Source organism: Phodopus roborovskii, unplaced genomic scaffold (genome assembly GCF_943737965.1).
Source record: "Phodopus roborovskii unplaced genomic scaffold, PHOROB, whole genome shotgun sequence".
Classification (NCBI taxonomy): Eukaryota; Metazoa; Chordata; class Mammalia; order Rodentia; family Cricetidae; genus Phodopus; species Phodopus roborovskii.
Window position 1 is genome coordinate 48,283 of NW_026126559.1, and position 19,616 is coordinate 67,898.

The 19,616-nt window shown below is 38.7% G+C and overlaps 1 pseudogene; it reads right to left on the reverse strand.

Moving 5' to 3' along the window:
- Positions 1-295: 295 nt before the first annotated feature.
- LOC127234847 (pseudouridylate synthase RPUSD4, mitochondrial-like) overlaps positions 296-19,616 on the reverse strand; it is a 118,405-nt pseudogene continuing 99,084 nt past the window's right edge.

Genomic DNA, 19,616 nt, shown 5'->3' on the forward strand with positions numbered 1-19,616 from the left:
AGTAAATATGACTTCATCCTGCATTAAAAGTCCTGAAGTGGGAGCTGGAGAGATGGCTCAGTGGTTAAAGGTCCTGAGTTCAATTTCCAGCAACCACATGGTGGCTCACAACCATCTGTAATGAGATCTAGTGCCCTCTTCTGGCCTGTACACAAAACACTGTATACAAAATAAATCTTTAAAATAAAAAGTCCTGAAAAGTTCAAGCGTCTTCAGCTTAACCCACCTGTCTCTTTTGCAGTGTCTTCCAAGTGAGAATATAGCAGAGCTCTGGAGCCAATCTGCCCAGTAGTCTTTACTGTGCTTCTACACACCTGGCCTCATTGCCTTTGCTTTGAACCTGATCTGGCATCTCTAAACCGAGAGAATATACAAAGTGAGGAAGCTTGCAGGCCTGTTCTGGAGCCCAGAACAGGCAGGATGAGCTTCCTGAAATGCAGGTGAAGCGGGATGTGGTAGTTCTTTTCCTGGTGAAGTCCCAGCTTCTTCAGTGTGCCAGAAGGGAGTTTCTGAGGGTCCAACCTATTCCAGTCTGTGAACTTGTGATCACCAAGGATTGGACAATCCAACCCAAAAGACAGGTGAACGCGAAACTGATGTTTTATTCCAGTAATAGGCTGCAGTTCCACGAGGGCACAAGAAAGAAAGCTGCTAAGCACCTGCACTGAGTTACAGCAACATGGGCATGTCAGCTGTCCCGCACTTTTACCATTTTCCCATCGTTCATACAATAACTCGGGGACAGTGTCATCTTATGGTGTTGCTGTTGGCCTTGCACTTCCTTCTCCACGATGGGGATATCAACCACTCCTGCCGAGGGCACAGTGATGGCCCAGTACTTCTTTTTCACCTGGCGAGTTCTAAACAGCTCCTGGACCTGTGGTTTCCTTGTCCAGATGGTGACACAAATGCAAAGGCTCTGCCTTGTGCCCATGAAGCATCTTTGCAAGGGTGGGAAGCACATAACTGATGCAGAGTTGGACTCCAGGGCCACTGTTGACAGGATGACCATACGGTTTATTAATGACCACAAGGTCCTGTTGGAGAATCCCTCGGCTCAGTTCCTTAGCAAGCACATTGTAGTGAACTCGCTGTAGTTGCTGTGTGATTCACACTAGTTCTTGCACCTTCCGCTGAACACGGTTTGTAGGGACCTGCATTTTCTTCGTCTTTTGCTCTGATTTTCTGGGTTTAGAGCTTCTCCGCCAATCTCTGAGCATTCAGAGGCCTAGAGTAGTAGTAGTGCTGAACAAAAAGGCTTGGATCGCAACTTGCTACTGGGCACTCGCGGAGACCAAGTATACTCCGACTCATTGTCTTCTCGTGGGAGTTCTCGATGGACTCTACACCATACTCAGGCTCAATCCTTGGCTTCTCTTGTCTCTATAGCCCAAGATTCTATTCTTTTCCTCTTTGACATAAACAAGCATTTGTTTCCGCAAATGAGCGAGGATATATGGTATTTATCCTTCTATGAACTGGTTTATTTCTCTTAATGTTCCCCAAGTCCCGTCTGTGTTGTAGCAAAAGACAGCATTTCATCTTCCATGGCCAAATAATATTCAATCATCTTTGTTCTCCCATCACTGATGGACACTGAGCCAATGCCATGCTGCAATAAATGTGGGAGTGCACTTTCTTTCATCTATGCTTTGCCATGTGACAGCTAGCTGACAAACTGCTGCTTCTTTCAGCTCTGGAGAAAGTGCTCACCATTTTCCTACAGTGTCAACATTATTCTCATTGCCACCACTTATCACGATTCTCCTTTCTCCACATTCCTAACAATCTTTGTTATCTTTTTGTCTTTTTAACAAAATTGATTCAAACTGCATCTGAATTTTCATTTCCTTGATGTAAGTAGTTAAACTGTGCATTTTAACATACCCATAATCCATTATAAGTATTCTTTTAAGGAATAGATATTCAGATTATTTATTAATTTATAATTAAATTACTGTTACTATTGTGCTGTTGAATTCCTTATCGATTTTGAGTTTTAATCTCAGCCAAATCAGTACTTTACAGATCTTGTAGATGAAAAAATAAGATTCACCAAAAATACATACCTCATTAAATATAACATCACACTATCATGATGAACAACAAACCCAAAAAGATCATTGAAATAAATGCTTAGAAAACATTTGATAAATTTGTACCTCCCTTTGTGATAGAAGCTCTCACCAACTTGGGTGTAAAAGAACTTACTTTAACTCAGAAAAGGATATATATTCAGACCCATGCTGCCAGTTATCACATTGAAAGGAAAACAAAACAAAACAAACAAACAAACAAACAAACAAATTTCCTCTGAGACCCAGAATAAGACAAGGGCACTCAATTCAGTCCTTTTACTCAACACATTGTACCATTAGCTAAATTATTCATGCAAGGGAGAAAAACACAAGGATCTTAAAACAGAAAGAAGTCAAATTGTCCCTGTTTTCAGATGATGTGACTTTTATATATAAAAAATATGAAAATCTCCAACAGAGAGCAATTACAGTCCAGGAATATATTTAGTGATGGATACAAAGTATTTGCAAGCATCACCAAAATGTTTGCTGAACAGATAAATCAAAGGAACAGTGTCATTCACTATCATAACAGTTATATGTAGGAATAAAACCATAGCCAGAAAAGATCTTTAAAATAAAACTTTCTGAAAAGATATAAACATTGATGTTTAGCTAGAACTAATAATATAAAGGCTCACATACTTCCAAAAGTCACTCATGGATTCAGTGCAACCACTATCAAAATGCTAATAATATTTTTCACTTTTCACAGAGACAGAAAAATAATAAATTCATATGGGGCCACAAATGACTCTGAATAATCAAAACAATCCTGGGAAGTGATATATATATATATATATATATATATATATATATATATATATTTCTACAAAACAGCAGTAACGAAATAGCAATGCATATGGTTATACACACACGAACAAGTACAAGAGTATGATAGATAAACCTGAAATTAACACACACACACACACACACACACACACACACACACACACACACACACACACACACATATATATCCCAAAAAGCCACCAAGGTCGTGTTTTAGAGAATGAACATTATCTTCACAAAGTGGTACTTTGAAATGTTGATGTACAAATATAAAAGAATAATTCTAGATGGCCAATTTTAGTGGCTATAAAATAAAATCATTATTGAACAAAGATACACATGCAATATCTGGAACTGTGAAATTGCCAGAAAAAAATAAAACATGTTGTTCAAAATTTCTAAAAGTATTTATTTACTTTTTTAATACAGCAGAAAGCAAAAATAGAAAAGGTGTTTACAAAAAAACTATGAAGCTATTGCATTGCAAAGGAAACAGTGTGAAGAGCAAGGATGCCTATTGACTGCAACATGGGGGCATATGGAATTCGAATCTAATTTGGTAGGTCCCAGCACTAATAGGAGGTTCCAGATATCTGAAAGCATATGGTAATAAAGGACTCACTTAAAAAAGTAAGAGAGTATTCAACCCTGCACAAAGAACTCCTGGCAACTAGGTATGCTGAGAATGAAAAAAATCATAAGAGAAAACAAATTGGTTCTCCAGTACTACATGGTCATCCATGACAGCATACATATAAGTACCATTGTACAGATTAAGCAGGTTATATTTAGGAATATATGTGTATATACATATATATGTATGCATGAAATAACAATTAATGAAAAAAGAGGATTTGAAAGAGCAAAGAGGTTAATACTGGCAGGTTTGGAGTATGTAAAAGAAGAGAGATAGGATGTAATTATATTATAATCTCAAAAAAATAAGACATAATTAAAAACACAAAATAAATAAGATAAAAATTAAAACATTGATTTAACAATTGAATTGAATTGAGGAATCTGTGTGAGAATCTAAATAATGCCATGTAGTTCCAACAGAAATAGCATTTTATACCTTCACTTAATTCCCAACAATGTGCTCTCTCGAAGATAAACAGGCAGTTTGATGTGTCCTATTTTTATTGTTGCTCTCAATTCCAATGCTGAGGAATATATTATACAGATTGTGGGTTTGGGAAATTGAGGCTGAGGAAGATATCACTCAGTTTGCTCCTGTGGTCCCCACCATGACTGTCCTGGCCCTCTTATTTGTAGACCAGTTCTGTTAGCTATTTACTTTCTTGAGTTCTCTGCCCTCAGCAGAGGCTCAGGGGCTGAGAAAAAAAGATTGTTATCCATGCTTTTGACTTTCTATCAAGTTTGACTCAGGGATATAGGGACATCCCACAGAGCAGTGAGGTCAGAAGTATTGATTTTCATCTTCCTCCCTTTGAGATCATCTGAGGCTGACTGAACTTTCAAATCACAGTGACTGATTTCAATCTTGGTCAAATATCCAATGTACTTAATTACCTGGAAAGCTCATGACAATGGAATTTTAATTCTGCAAGTCTGGACTTGGACCCAGACTTCTTTTCTGTTGCTTCTGGCTTCCAGGTAAAGTCATTATTATCACTCTGTACAATGTATTTTTACTAGCACGACCTTATATGATTGTTCCCTTCTGATTTCCTATTTCTTTCATTTTCTTTCCGTCCCAAAGAATGTGACACAAAAATTGACAATCATGTGTTCTGCCACTTCTCTTGGACTTTCCTGTATCACACACAGAATTTTGAATTGTTCCTCCTGAAAGAAGTACCTGATTTGGACACTCTGATTTACTTGTGGGTGGCACGTGGTAGGAATTTAATAAATAGTCATGATTCAATTTATCCATTTTATACATTGATTGTGGATATGGAAATTTATTTTCCCAAATTCTGCTACACAATGTGTTAGTGGAACAGTGTGTAGGTGTATATGTGCATGTATACATATATGCATAATTCTTTGAAAGATCAACTGACTTGGTATATAACAGTGAAAACATTAGCAGTGACTTTAAAACTAAGTGATTCCTCTTGTTTTCTTATGACATTCAATATAGTGGCATGGCATACCGATATGGGGGTGAAGGAGGCAGTTGCATAATTGAATTGCTTAATTTAGAAAGAACCTGACATTTTCCCTAGGCGTAGGAAACAAACAGCAGCAAGTCACACCAGTTGGCATCAGACCAGCAATTTGGGAAACAATATGACATTCCAGAAAGTAGTCATTATAAAACTTCTGTACAATACTCAAAAATAGCTGAACTGCAGCATATGTGCTCTAAGAGAAGTCCTTTTCCTTCAGAGTATATGTTTAATTAATGTTAACACTTACAGAATTTGAAAATGTTAAACTTTTGAAAAAGCATATGCATGTACTCAGTAAACTTAGGTATTCAGATCAGTTTCATCTACTGCCACCAGTGACTTGGGAATGAGCAGCACTGATTTAGAATTCTTCACAAAAACTTCTTATATAAGCATCATCTTGATGTGAATTGCATTTCATATAGTTTTTCATGGGTTCAAATCTCATTTTTATCATAGGAGCACTAAGTGACTAGAGGCAACCACAACTCCTTTGCAGAAAAGGTATTTTTAAAATGTAGCATATTGCAAGATACCTTTAACAATAAAGTGTAGGCTAAAATTGAGACATTTATCAATTCATAATATGCATGAGATGTTATATGAATATTACAAGGGATTATAACAAAAATAACACAAAAGAAAAAGTTTTCTGCTGATTTACATCCTGATTGTTACTGAATTCTGCTTCTTGATTTGCTTCTTAAAGAGAAGGGGCAATAAGAAACAATCACAGAATAAGTGTCTTTTTTACTATCACCTTCAAAGTTTATTTCATCTGATTTTTCTTACTGTACTTCAGTTTTTTATTTTTTTACTATAAACCAATTTTACTTAAATCAGGACTACCCAAAACACTCCATTAATCATTCATGATCTCAGAAAAACTCAAAAGTCTACTTCTAAATCCAAAGCCCATGAACCATCTTTGTGTGTGAATCACTCCTTTCTTGGACACATGTAGCCACAACCCCTTGTCAAAGAGGCCTCTCTTTATAGAAATTAGAGATCCTCATGGGAAACCAAATCTGACACAATGCAGAGATCACCAGATTGTGAGGAACCCAGTTCCAAAAGATAAATACACATCACAGCTTCTGTACCTATGGTGCAGGGAACTTCACCATGAGGGGACAGACAGTTTGTAAGAACCAATATACCAGAAAACCTTCAGTTAAGCAGCTTCTCCTAGAAATACTGCACAAACAGTACCAATAACCATGGTACCAATAATTACTCTCAGACAAAGAACTCTAAGAGGCAGAAACTAATGGGAAAAGAACTATTCTCCCCCTAGAAATGAACCCCCTTATTGATTGTTCAATGCAGAATGCTCAGCCTGAGGCCATGTACACATAAAAAGCAAAAATGAACTCAGTATAAATATAGTTATATATGTTTGTAACATACACACACACATACACACATACACACACACACACACAAAACAATACTAGTCAAAGGGGAACATGGGTATTAACTTGAGAATTGGGGGACACAGGACACCTTCAAGTAAGGGTAGCTAGGAGTAGGAGGCTGGGAAGAGAGCAGGGAAAGTGGCACACAGCCATATCTGACAGGAACAGCTAATGTCATAAGGCCAGCACAGCAAAGATTCAGCAAAGCTGAGCCACATGATGGCTACAGTGTGTGCCACCTTTGGTTTTCATCTCCACATGTTGCTTTCTTGGGAGGATTTTAATATTTGTACAATTTGGGGATATTGGATTGATGGAAAACTTATTATGAATCATTTATGCCTTCTCCCAGGAGTACTACTTCCCCAGAAAATTCCTGAAAACACTACACATGCAGCTTTTAGGAAGACACCCTTATCTACTTGAAAGTCTTCTTTAGCCTAGGAGGTTGTGACACGCATAAAGAAGCCAGAGGTCTCTTTATGATGCTACAAACATTTGTCCCTATACTTACACAGGAACAAGATATTCAAAACAAAGTAAACTTGAAAAGGTAAGCAGGATTCAGTGGGCTAGAGGAGTTGGTCACAGTTCAGATTTCAAGCATCTCCCCCCCCACACACACACAGCATAAACAGCAACAAAGTTATATAAGCTGAAGTTGCTTCTGTCCTATGCAGATACTTACACTGGCTGTCAAAGAATGACTCAGAAAGATGATAAAAGTACTCTATAAAGATACAAAATATGAACAATGAATTATTCCAAAATTTCAATAAAAACTACAGCAGCTTTGGCCTGAGGACATTTCTTTGGCACTTTGACCATTAAGAGTTAATAATACGTAACAAGTTAGACTTCAAACTAAAATTAATCAATAGAGATGAAGACGATCATTTTGTATTCATAGCGGAGAAATCCATCAACACATAGTCTCAGTTCTGAACATCTTTGCCCCTAATACAAAGGCACCCACATTCATAAAAGAAACACTACTAAAACTCAAAGCTCATATAAAACCTCACACACTTATAGTGGGAGACTTCAATACACCACTCTAAACACTAGACAGGACCACAAATCAGAAACTCAACAAAGAAACAAAAGAACTAACAGAAGATATGTCTCAACTGGGGTTAACAGATATCTATAGAACATTCCATCCAAACACAAAAGAATATACCTTCTTCTCTGCTCCACATGGAACCTTCTCTAAAATCGACCACATACTAGGTGGCATAACAAACCTCAACAGATACAAGAGAATAGGAATAGAACCCTGTATCTTATCAGACCACTATGCTTTCAAATTGGAATACAACAACAACACAAACAGCAGAAAACCTTCAAACTCATGGAAAATGAGCAATGTGAAATGGCACCACACCTGTGTCAAAGAAGACATAAAGAAAGAAATTAAGGACTTTCTAATATTCAACGAGAATGAGGACACAACATACCCGAACTTATGGGACACCTTGAAAGCAGTGCTACCAGGGAAGTTCATTGCACTAAGTGCCCATATGAAGAAAACAGAGGATAGTCACATAAGAGAATTAACAGCACAACTGAAAGCCTTAGAACAGAGAGAAGCGAACTCACACCTTAGGAGTAGACACCAGGAAATAATCAACATGAGGCCTGAAATCAACAAAATAGAAACCAGGAACACAATAGAAAGAATCGATGCAAAGAACAGTTGGTTTTTTGAGAAAATCAACAAAATAGACAAACCTTTATCCAAACTAATGAAAAAGCAGGGAGAGAACATGCAAATTAACAAAATCAGAAACGAAAAGGGTAACATCACAACGAACACAGAGGAAATCCAGTTTTCAGGTCACACTTTGAAAACCTGTATTCCACAAAAATTGAAAATTCAATGGAAATGGACAAATTTCTGGATAACTGTCACCTAAATTAAATGAAGAACAGACAAACAACTTAAATAGACCAATAACCTGCAATGAAATAGAAGGAGTCATCGAAAGCCTTCAAACCAAAAAAAGCCCAGGGCCAGATGGATTCAGTGCAGAATTCTATCAGACATTCAAGGAAGAGCTAATTCCACTACTCCTCAAACTGTTCCACAAAATAGAAACAGAAGGCTCATTGCCAAACTCTTTTTATGAGGCCAAAATAACCTTGGTGCCCAAGCCTCACAAAGCCACAATTAAGAAAGAAAACTACAGACCAATATCCCTGATGAACATCGATGCAAAAATACTCAATAAAATACTGGCAAATAGAATTCAAGAATACATCAGAGAAATCATCCACCATGACCAAGTATGCTTCATCCCTGGAATGCAGGTATGGTTTCACATACGAAAATCTATCAACGTGATCCCCCATATAAACAAACTGAAAAAGAAAAACTATATGATTATCTCCCTAGATGGGGAAAAAGCTTTCGACAAAATTCAACACCCTTTCATGATAAAGGTCTTGGAGAGGTCAGGGATAACAGGAACATACCTAAACATAATGAGAGCAATATACAGCAAACCAACTGCCAACCTCAAACTGAGAGAAACTTAAGCCAATTCCTTTAAAATCAGGAACAAGACAAGGCTGCCCTCTCTTTCCATATCTCTTCAATATCGTACTGGATGTTCTAGCTAAAGCTATAAGAAAACAAAAGAAGATCAAGGGGATCCAAATTGGAAAAGAAGGAGTCAAACTGTCTCAATTTGCAGATGATAAGATAGTTTACTTAAGCGACCAAAAAACTCTACCAGGGAAATCCTACAGTTGATAAACACCTTCAGCAAACTAGCAGGATACAAGATAAACTCAAAAAGATCAGTAATCCTACTTTTCTCAGACAACAAAGAGACAGAGAAAGATATCAGACACATCACCCTTTACAATAGCCATAAGCAACACAAATTATCTTGGTGGAACACTTACCAAACAAATGAAAGTCCTATATAATAAGAACATTGTGGCTCTAAAGAAAGAAATTAAAGAAGATATCAGAAAATGGAAAGATCTCCCATGCTGTTGGTTAGGTAAGATAAACGTAGTAAATGTAAGGAGTACGGTTTTTCCGCCTGCCGCTGCCGGTCTGGTCCCACTGCCACGCCGCCAGCCCTAAACGTATACCCAGAGACTCTGTATTAGATATAATTCTGTTGGCCTGTTACTAGTTTCTTATTGGCTAGCTCTGTGTTAATTATTAACCCATTTGTGCTGATCTATGTATTTCTCTACCGGGGAGCCGGGGACTGCTTTCTCCAGACTCTCCATCTTCGCTCCTCCTTCCTACTCCCTATTCCCCTTGTGGTCCGGCCCCTCCTATCTTCCTTTCCTATTGGCCAACAGTGCTTTATTATTAACCAGTATGAGAAACATATATACATAATGGCATCTCCCATCAAGTAAAAATGGCACTCTTGCCAAAAGCAATCTGCACATTCAATGCAATCCCCATTAAAATCCCACCACAATTCTTAACTGAACATAAAAACATAATAATCAACTTTATATGGAAAAAGAAAAAACCCAGGATAGCCAAAACAACCCTATACAATAAAAGAACTTCAGGAGGCATCACCATTCCTGACTTTAAGCTCTACTACAGAGCTATACTTCTGAAAACAGCCTGGTATTGGCATAAACATATACAGGTAGACCACAGGAATCGAATGGAAAATCCTGATATTAACCCACACACCTATGAGCACCTGATTTTCGACAAAACAGCTAAAATTATACCATGGGGTGAAGACAGCATCTTCAACAAATGGTACTGGCACAATTGGATGAGGGTGTGTAGAAGATTGCAGATAGACCCATGTCTGTCGCCATGCACAAAACTCAAGTCCAAATGGATCAAAGACCTCAACATCAATCCAGCCACTTTGAACCTCTTAGAAGAGAAAGTAGGAGGTACCCTTGAACAAATCGGTATAAGAGACTGCTTCCTGAACATAACTCCAGGGGCACAGACATTGAGAACAACAATTAATAAATGGGACCTCTTCAAATTTAGAAGCTTCTATAAGGCAAAGAACATAGTCGACAAGACCAAATGGCAGCCCACAGTCTGGGAAAAGATATTCACCAATCCTATATCCAACAAAGGGCTGATCTCCAAAATATACAGAGAAATCAAGAAACTAGTCAACAAAACACCAAATAACCCTATTAAAAAATGGGGTACAGAACTGAAGAAAGAATTCTCAATAGAGGAATTCAAAAAGGCTGAAAGACAATTAAGAAAGTGCTCCACAGCCTTAGCTATCAGGGAAATGCAAACCAAAACAACCTTGAGATACCATCTAACTCCTGCCAGAATGGTTAAAATTTGAACACCAATGATGACTCATGTTGGAGAGGATGTGGAGAAAGTGGAACACTTCTCCACTGCTGGTGGGAGTGCAAACTCATATAGCCATTTTGGAGATCAGTATGGCGGTTCCTCAGGAAAATGGGAATTAGTTTACCACAGGACCTGGCAATCTCCCTCTTAGGCATACACCCAAAGGATCCACATCCATGCAACAAAGACATCTGTTCAACTATGTTCATAGCGGCACTATTTGTAATAGCAAGAAACTGGAAGCAACTTAGATGCCCCTCCATTGAAAAATGGATATTGAAGATGTGGCACATCTACACAATGGAATACTACTCTGCAGAAAAAAATAATGGTATCTTGAGTTTCACAGGCAAGTGGATGGCACTTGAAGAAACCATCCTGAGTGAGGTAACCCAGTCACAAAAAGAGGAACATAGTATGTACTCACTCATATATGGATTTTAGACCTAGAGCAAATGATCACCAGTCTATAATTCACACATCCAGAGGAACTAGGATACAAGGTGTATTCTAAGAGATTCATATAAAGTCCCTCACAGAACCAGGAAGGGACAAGTCCTCCAGAGCACAGGGGAAGTGGGTGGGGGCAGCGAATGGAGAGAGAAGTAGGAGAAAACAAGGAGGAGGAAAGGAAAACACGTGTGACTATGAATATTGAGCCCGGTTAGGAATAGAAGACAGGGGGGAGAGAGAGACAGAAAGAGAGAGAGAGAGAGAGAGAGAGAGAGAGAGAGAGAGAGAGAACATAAAAGAGGGAGCCAATATTGGTTTGATGATAAAAATTGATCACAAAGAATGGTCTATTGAACTACAAGGCTGCTGCCAACTAACAATTTGAGCCTAAGTGGAAAGGCTATCATAAATGCCCTTCCTGGATATTGAGATCAACAAATAACTTATCTATGGAATCCTCATGTAATACCTGTTGGAAACAGGAGCAAACACCCATACATAAACACTGAGTCGAACTAGAACACACATGTAGATGGAGAGGACAGGACCAGGCTGCAGAAACACATAGAGACAGCTTACCTGAACAAGGAGGAGCTAACAGGCCACCAGACTGATAGCTGGAAAGCCAGCATGGGACTGACTCAGGCCCCCCTGAATATGGGTCTCAGCCAGAAGGACTGAGCAGTCTAAGGGACCTCAAACAGTGGAGCCAGGATGTATCCCTGGTGCACAAAAGGACCTTGCGAGCACATCCCCCATGGAAGGATAACTGCCTTAATCTAGAGACAGGAGAGTAGCCCTAGTCCCTACTTCACATGACCTATCAGATCTACATGACCCCAATGGATGGCCTTTCCTTATGTATGGAATTGGTTTTGGGGGATGGGAGGGGAGGGTGGTTAGCGTGCATGCGAGAGGGAAGAGATGGTAAAAGGAGGGAGAGAGGGAGGAAGGAAGGGAGGGAGGGAGGGAGGGAGGGAGAGGGAACTGGGATCAACATGTTAAAAAAAAAAAAGAATTAAAAGAAAAAGAAAGAGTTAATAACACCTAACAGCAGAATTGCTGCATCCTGTTGTAGACTGATTTCCATTTTCCTGAGGAATCACCATAATGATCTCCAAAATGGGTGTACATTTTTGCATGCCCACCAGCAGTGGAGGAGTGTTCCCCTTTCTCCACATCCTCTCCAGCATAAGCTGTCATTGCTGTTTCTAATTTTGGCCATTCTGACATGAGTAAGATGGAATCTCAGAGTTGTTTTGACTTGCATTTCTCTTATGGCTAAGGATATTGAGCAGTTTCTTGTGTGTCTTTCATCCATTTTGGTTTCCTCTGTTGAACATTCTCTATTCAGTTCTGTACCCCACTTTTTCATAGGGTTATTAGGTGCTTACTAGCATCATGAGTTCTTTGTATATTTTGGAGATCAGCCCTCTGTCAGATGTGGGCTTGGTGAAGATTTTTTCCCCAGTGGGCTGCCATTTGTTTTTTTTTTTTTTTTTTTTTTTTTTGCTATTACAAATAATGCTGTTATGAATGTAGTTGAACAGATGTCTTTGTTGCATGGATGTGGATCATTTGGGTAATAAATCTAGCCACACTGAACCTCTTAGAAGAGAAACTGGGAGATACCTTTGAACAAATTGGTACAAGAGAATACTTGCTGAATATAACACCAGTAGCACAGACACTGAGATCGATAATTAATAAATGGGACCTCCTCAAACTGAGAAGATTCTATAGGGCAAAGGAGGTCCCATTTATTAATAGCAAGAACCTAGAAGCAACCTAGATGCCCCTCGAGAATGGATAAAGAAGATGTGTCATATTTACACAATGAAATACTACTCTGCAGAAAAATTAAACAGAACAATGGAATCTTGAAATTCACAGGCTAATGGATGGAACTTGAAGAAACCATCCTGAGTGAGGTAACCCAGTCACAAAAAGAGGAACATGATATGTACTCACTCATATATGGATTTTAGACCTAGAGCAAAAGATCACCAGCCTATAATTCACACCACCAGAGGAAACAGATTACAGGGAGGAACCTAAGAGATTCATACAAGGTCGCTAAAGAAGGGAAAAGGAACAAGAGCTCCTGAGCATATTGTGAGTAGGGGAAGCTGTGAGTGGAGAAGAAGTTAGCTGAAAGAGGAGGGGAGGAAAGGAGAACATGCGGGACTGGGAAGTTTGAGTCAGGGGACAAATAGACGAGACAGGAAAAAAGAGATACCATAAAAGAGGGAGCCATTATAGGTTTGCAGAGAAAACTGACTCTAGAAAAATGTTCAGAGACCTACAAGACTGACCCCCCAACTAACAATCTGAGCAACAGTGGAAAGGCTAACTTATATGCCCTTCTCTGATAATGAGATTGATAACTAACTTATATGCCATCATAGAGCCCTCATCTAGTAGCTGATGGAAACAGAAGCAGACACCCATAGCTAAACACTGAGCTGAACTCCTAGAGTTAAGTTACAGAGAGGGAGAAGTGATAAGAAAAGGGGTCAAGACCAGGCTACAGAAACCCACAGAGACAGCTGACCTGAACAAGGGGGAGCTCATGGACCCCGAAACTGATAGCTGAGAAACCAGCATTATACTGACTCAGACCCCCTGAACACATGTCTCAGTTAGAAGTCCTCCTGGAAGGAGGAGGCATCATCAAAATCTTTCAAGTCATTTGGAGTAGGGTCTAGGCCCTCCTACCTGCCCAGTGGAGTATCCCTCCACTGGGAATATGTTCCCATAGACCTTCAGTGCATCAGGGATACATCCTGATTCCACTGTCAGAGTTTCCTTAGTCTGCCCAGGACATATTTTTAAAAAAAGCCATGAGACATTTGTTTCATAATAGGTAAAGCAGTGGCTATTACATACTAATGTTATTATTATTATTATTATTAGTAGTAGTAGTAGTAGTAGTAGTAGTAATATAATAACAACATATTCTGTACCCTTATAAAGATCAGCTATCGGGTCTGCTCTTCCTTCTTCATCTTAATAAAGATCATTTTAGCTCCAGAGATGTCTTTTTAGGGAGACCACAAATATTCTCAGTATATCCTGTTCCCAGGTGATGCCTTTGCTTTTGTTGGCATCTGTGTAAGAAAATCCAGCGGATTGACCTGCCATTTCAAAGGAACAGACCATAGACCATGGAGGTTTGGTCTAGTCATATGCTCACCTCCCTTTTCCACAGTGTAGCTGTGAGCAATCTTTGGAACAAGAATGTTCTTTCCTTTCTTGAAAGAACCCATTTCTAATTGTCCATCCACAGGACAACACTTAAGAAATTACAGCCTGCAGCTAGATGTCCAGCTCTCTACAGCTAACTTTTTAAAAGTAATAAAATGGAGAGGAAGCTTCAGATAGCCTACATAATACTTCTTTCTCATTATCTCCTGCTGTGAGCATTCCACATTGGAATAGTATGTTTTGAAATCAGTGAACCTATACTTACTGGTAGATTCTTTTCAACCAAAGTTTATGGTTTACTTCGCAGCTACCTCCTGTGGTTCTATATTCTTTAAATTTTAACAAAGATATAATAGCATTTATGACCATTCTTGTGGGTTTTTTTGTTTGTTTTGTTTTTTGTCAATTTGACACAAACTAATGTCATCTGGGAAGACAGAACCTCACTGGAGAAATTGCCTCTGTTAAAAAACAAAGAATACCAGAAAAAGTATACTTCGATTCTGGCCAGCATCCAGAGACAAAATTTTTATTTCTGAGTCAGGGAAGGTATCCTGAGCCAATAGTGGCTTATAGTAGCTTATAGGGATGGTACTACAGGGCAGAAATTCAGGAGAGAATATGTATGTTACTTTATTAAAAGCTAATTATTATTTTTACCTCTTTAACATGGCATAAGGGCTTAATTTCCAGTTGGCTTCTTTGCTTTTCTTTTGTTGAGTTGTAAGTGTTCTTTGTACAATAGGTATAAAACACTCTTTTCATAAGAAAATAGTTTTTCAAATGATGATCTTAGCTATATGTTCTTCTTCCTTTGACAGTATTCTTGCACAAAGAATGGACTTTTAAACTTTAATTATTTCTCTTTTTTTTTCAGTAATATATATATTTGGTGCCATATCTAAAATGTCATGATCTCAAACATCCCCTCTCTTACCTTTTAAGAGTTTAATAATTTTATTCAGTTCAAATGTAGGTCAGTGGTCCACTTTTAGTTAACTCATGCAATGGGTGGAAAGTATGTGTCTTTGTGCTTTATTCCATATGGATGTTCAATTTTTTGAAGCTATTTCTGTCTTCCACCTAGTTTTAGAGTAAGTAAACATATTTTTTTCAAAAGGAAACAGAGGCAAAGACTTGAAGTTATGTACAGTTACTTAGAAAAATATGAAAATAACACTTTTTCATTTTAAGAAAATAACATGACATTCAGAGCAGTAGCAATTATTTCATTTCCTAAGGAAATTTTGAATACAGATAGGCAATACTCAGAAGCAGAAGGGTATTTGAGGACCACACCATTAATGGCAATATCCATTCCACTGGCCACTGTGTGATCATCATGCTCTAATCTTATGTGCGAACACGTGCCTGTGTGTGTGTGGGGGGGGCTCTGTGTGTGTGTGTGAGCATGAGTGTGTGTGTGTGTGTGTGCGTGTTTGTGTGTGGTCTGTGTGTGTGTGTGTGTGTGTGTGTGTGATGTTGTATGAATGCACTTCAATGGCATCTCTGACATCATTTACATAAGCTTTTGGAACAGAGTCTCTCATTGGCCTGGAGCTTGCTAGTGTTTCTTGGAAGTCTTCCATTTCTTCCTCTCCAGTTTTGGGATTGCCAAGACATAGCACTATAGTCAGGCATTTTAATGTAGGTTCTTGGAACTAAACTCAAGTCCTCATGATTACAGGGCAACCACTTTACTGACTGAGCTTTCTCTCAAGCACTGGCCATTATGCCTTTATTAAATCCTTTATAAACTCATACTATCTGGAACATCTTCATTAAAGTAAATCATTGTGACAATTTCCATAGAAAACTCATTTGTGATAACCTGGTCATCTCATTCCTCTGGATTCTAATGCTTATACTCTGTAGACAGAGGATCTTAGCCACAATCTCTTCCAGGAATAACTTAATATATGAAGATTAAAAATGTACATTATACACAATACAAAGTTAGAATGTTTTAAACAAATTAAATCTATAAAAAAGAGATAATCTTTAGTTAATTTCTTAGTTGTAGCAGTTAAGGAAAAATTCTTGTGGAAACCATAACTGAAAGAGTACCTTACCCCTGCCAGAAGGGCTAAAATTAGAAACACCAGTGATGACTTATGTTGGAGAAGATGTGGAGAAAGGGGAACACTCCTCCACTGCTGGTGGGAGTGCAAACTCATACAGCCATTTTGGAGATCAGTATGGCGGTTCCTCAGGAAAATGGGAATTAGTTTACCACAGGACACACCAATCCACCTCTTAGGCATATACCCAAAGGATTCACATCCATGCAACAAAGACATCTATTCAACTATGTTCATAGCAGCACTATTTGTAATAGCAAGAACCAGGAAGCAACCTAGATGCCCCTCAATTGAAGAATGGTTAATGAAGATGTGGCACATCTACACAATGGAATACTACTCTGCAGAAAAAAATAATGGTATCTTGAGTTTCACAGGCAAGTGGATGGCACTTGAAGAAACCATCCTGAATGAGGTAACCCAGTCACAAAAAGATGAACACAGTATGTACTCACTCATATATGGATTTTAGACCTAGATCAAATGATCACCAGTCTATAATTCACATCACCAGACGAACTACGATACAAGGTGTATTCTAAGAGATTCATATAAAGTCCCTCACAGAACTGGGAAGGGACAAGTCACCCAGAGCTCAGGTGAAGTGTGGGGGGCAGCGAATGGAGAGAGAAGTAGGAGAAAATGAGGGGGAGGAAAGGAAAACATGTGCGACCAGGAAGATTGAGCCTGGTTAGGAATAGAAGATAGGAAAGAGAGAGACACACACAGAGAGAGAACATAAAAGAGGATGCCAATATTGGTTTGAAGATAAAATTGAACATAAAGAAAGGTCTAGATAACTACAAGACTGCTCCCAACTAACAATCTCAGCTTCCGTGGAAAGGCTATCATAAATGCCCTTCCCGGAGAGTGAGATCAACAACTAACTTATCCATGGAGCCCTCAGTAGAGGGCCTGTTGAGAACGGGATCAAACACCCATACATGAACACTGAGTCGAACTAGAACCCAGATGCAGATGGAGAGGACAGGACCATGTGGCAGAAACACATAAAGACAGCTTACCTGAACAAGTAGGAGCTAAGGGGGCACTAGATTGATAGCTGCAAAGCCAGCATGGGACTGACTCAGGCCCCCCTGAATATGGGTCTCAGCCAGAAGGACTGAGCAGTCTAAGAGACCTCAGACAGTGGAACCAGGTTGTATCCCTGGTACACAAAAGGACTTTGTGAACATGTCCCCCATGGAGGGATAACTGCCTGAATCTAGAGACAGGAGAGACGCCCTAGTCCCTACTTCACAGGACTTGTCAGATCTACATGACCCCAACTGGATGGCATTCCCCTACATGTGGAATTGGGGTGGGGGTATGGGAAGGGAGGGTGTTTAGAGTGCATGTGAGAGGGCAGAGAGGGTAAAAGGAAGGGAAGGAGGGAGGGAGAGGGAACTGGAATCGACATGTAAAATAATAAATTAAATTAAAATAAAATGCTTTGACTCCAAAATTTAAGTTGAAGGACAAGTTACTGGGGAAAAGGATTTCTATTTTTGTTTCCACAGAAAATGAAAAGATGTGGATTCCTTCCAGACTCATGTTGTTTGATCATGCCAGACCGCCTGAAACAGAGTACAAGGTGATCCTACATTCAAAACAGCTGGACAAAACAGCCCTACAGACTACAGCCAGGATATCTGAATCTCCTTCAAATCCCCCATGACAGCGCCCCTTACCAGCAGGAAGTAGTTTGGAAAGAATGACGCCCAAATTCCCAAATATAGTGTATAAAAGTTAGTTTTCATTTAATTGGACTTGGTTATATAAAATTTTAAAAAAAGAGTACTACGATATGCAAAAAGAAAAAAATAGTTATCTACTTTACAATTTGAAACAAAAAAGCAAGTTGTGTCCCAGTGTATCACAAGAAAGCCAATTCACTGTCTCTTTCATTTTATAATACAATGCACAATTAAAGGGGCACAATTTAACTACCAAGTGGGTGATCTATAAAATGTATAATATCAAATGTATTTGAGTTAATATCAGCAGGGCATCATATAAAGGGATTTATAGAAATCTATAAAAATACCTTATATTTAACTTAGAATTTTTTCACAAATTCTTTTCCTAGAAGACACTTGAAAATCATTGATAGTTTATTTGTAATATCTTAAAAAGGAAAACTATTTTATTTTGCTCAGGAATTCAAAATAAAAATGAATCACATATGTGATCTAACCTAAAAAAAAAAAGAGTACCCTTAAGACAAACTCCTAAGAAGAAGCCAATAGGGGAGCCAGAGAAGTTAAAGAGGTGTGTGGGGGTCCAGTGGAATCTCATCACCCTACTTTCACTGCCAATTTGAAGCAATAAGTGCCCCCATTTTCTCCATTTATCTAAAGTACGGGGTTAGTGCTGTATAGGCTCACTCAGCTACCAGTCACCAGCTGCACTAGAGAAGGACACCCATTCAGACATATGTTTTGTTAGGTATAATTTCCCTATGAAGCAGAAGTAAGTAATGTGGAAGTGGTCTCACCCACTCTCAAATTCATTTCCCTTACTTGTCTTTACACCCATTGAGTGAACTCCATTAATTTAAGGAAAAGTATATATCAAAAGATGCAATACTGTCTATGAATGGTATTCCCATGTTGGTAACTCAGATACATATTTGAACACTAACATCACTACATTTTCAAGGCAGTGACTTCTGGTTGTTTTTCTATGCACTAGTTATATTGAATCTCACTACAATAGAAGATGTAGCTTAGTTTGTATAGTACTAATATAGCAGTGAGCATGGTGACACACAGCTGTGATCCAGCACTCACGAGGTAGAGGTTGGAGGAGCAGAAGTTCAAGGTGATCTTCAGCTCCATAGCAAGTTCAGTGGCATCTGAGCTACAGGGGACCATATACACCCCACTCAAATTGAAACACCCCAACAACAGTACTAAAAACAGTAGCAGCAACAAAAATAAAACATGCACAGGGCTTCTCCTTCTTTTCCTTAAAGTTCCTTCATAGGAAATGTAATATGTAACTATGGATGCTTTGGGAAAAGCCATATGCATTAACATAAAGAAATTAAACAAAATGTTAGAAGTGCAAAGTAGATATTGATGCCTATAAGAATACGAGAGAGATTTAATTAAATT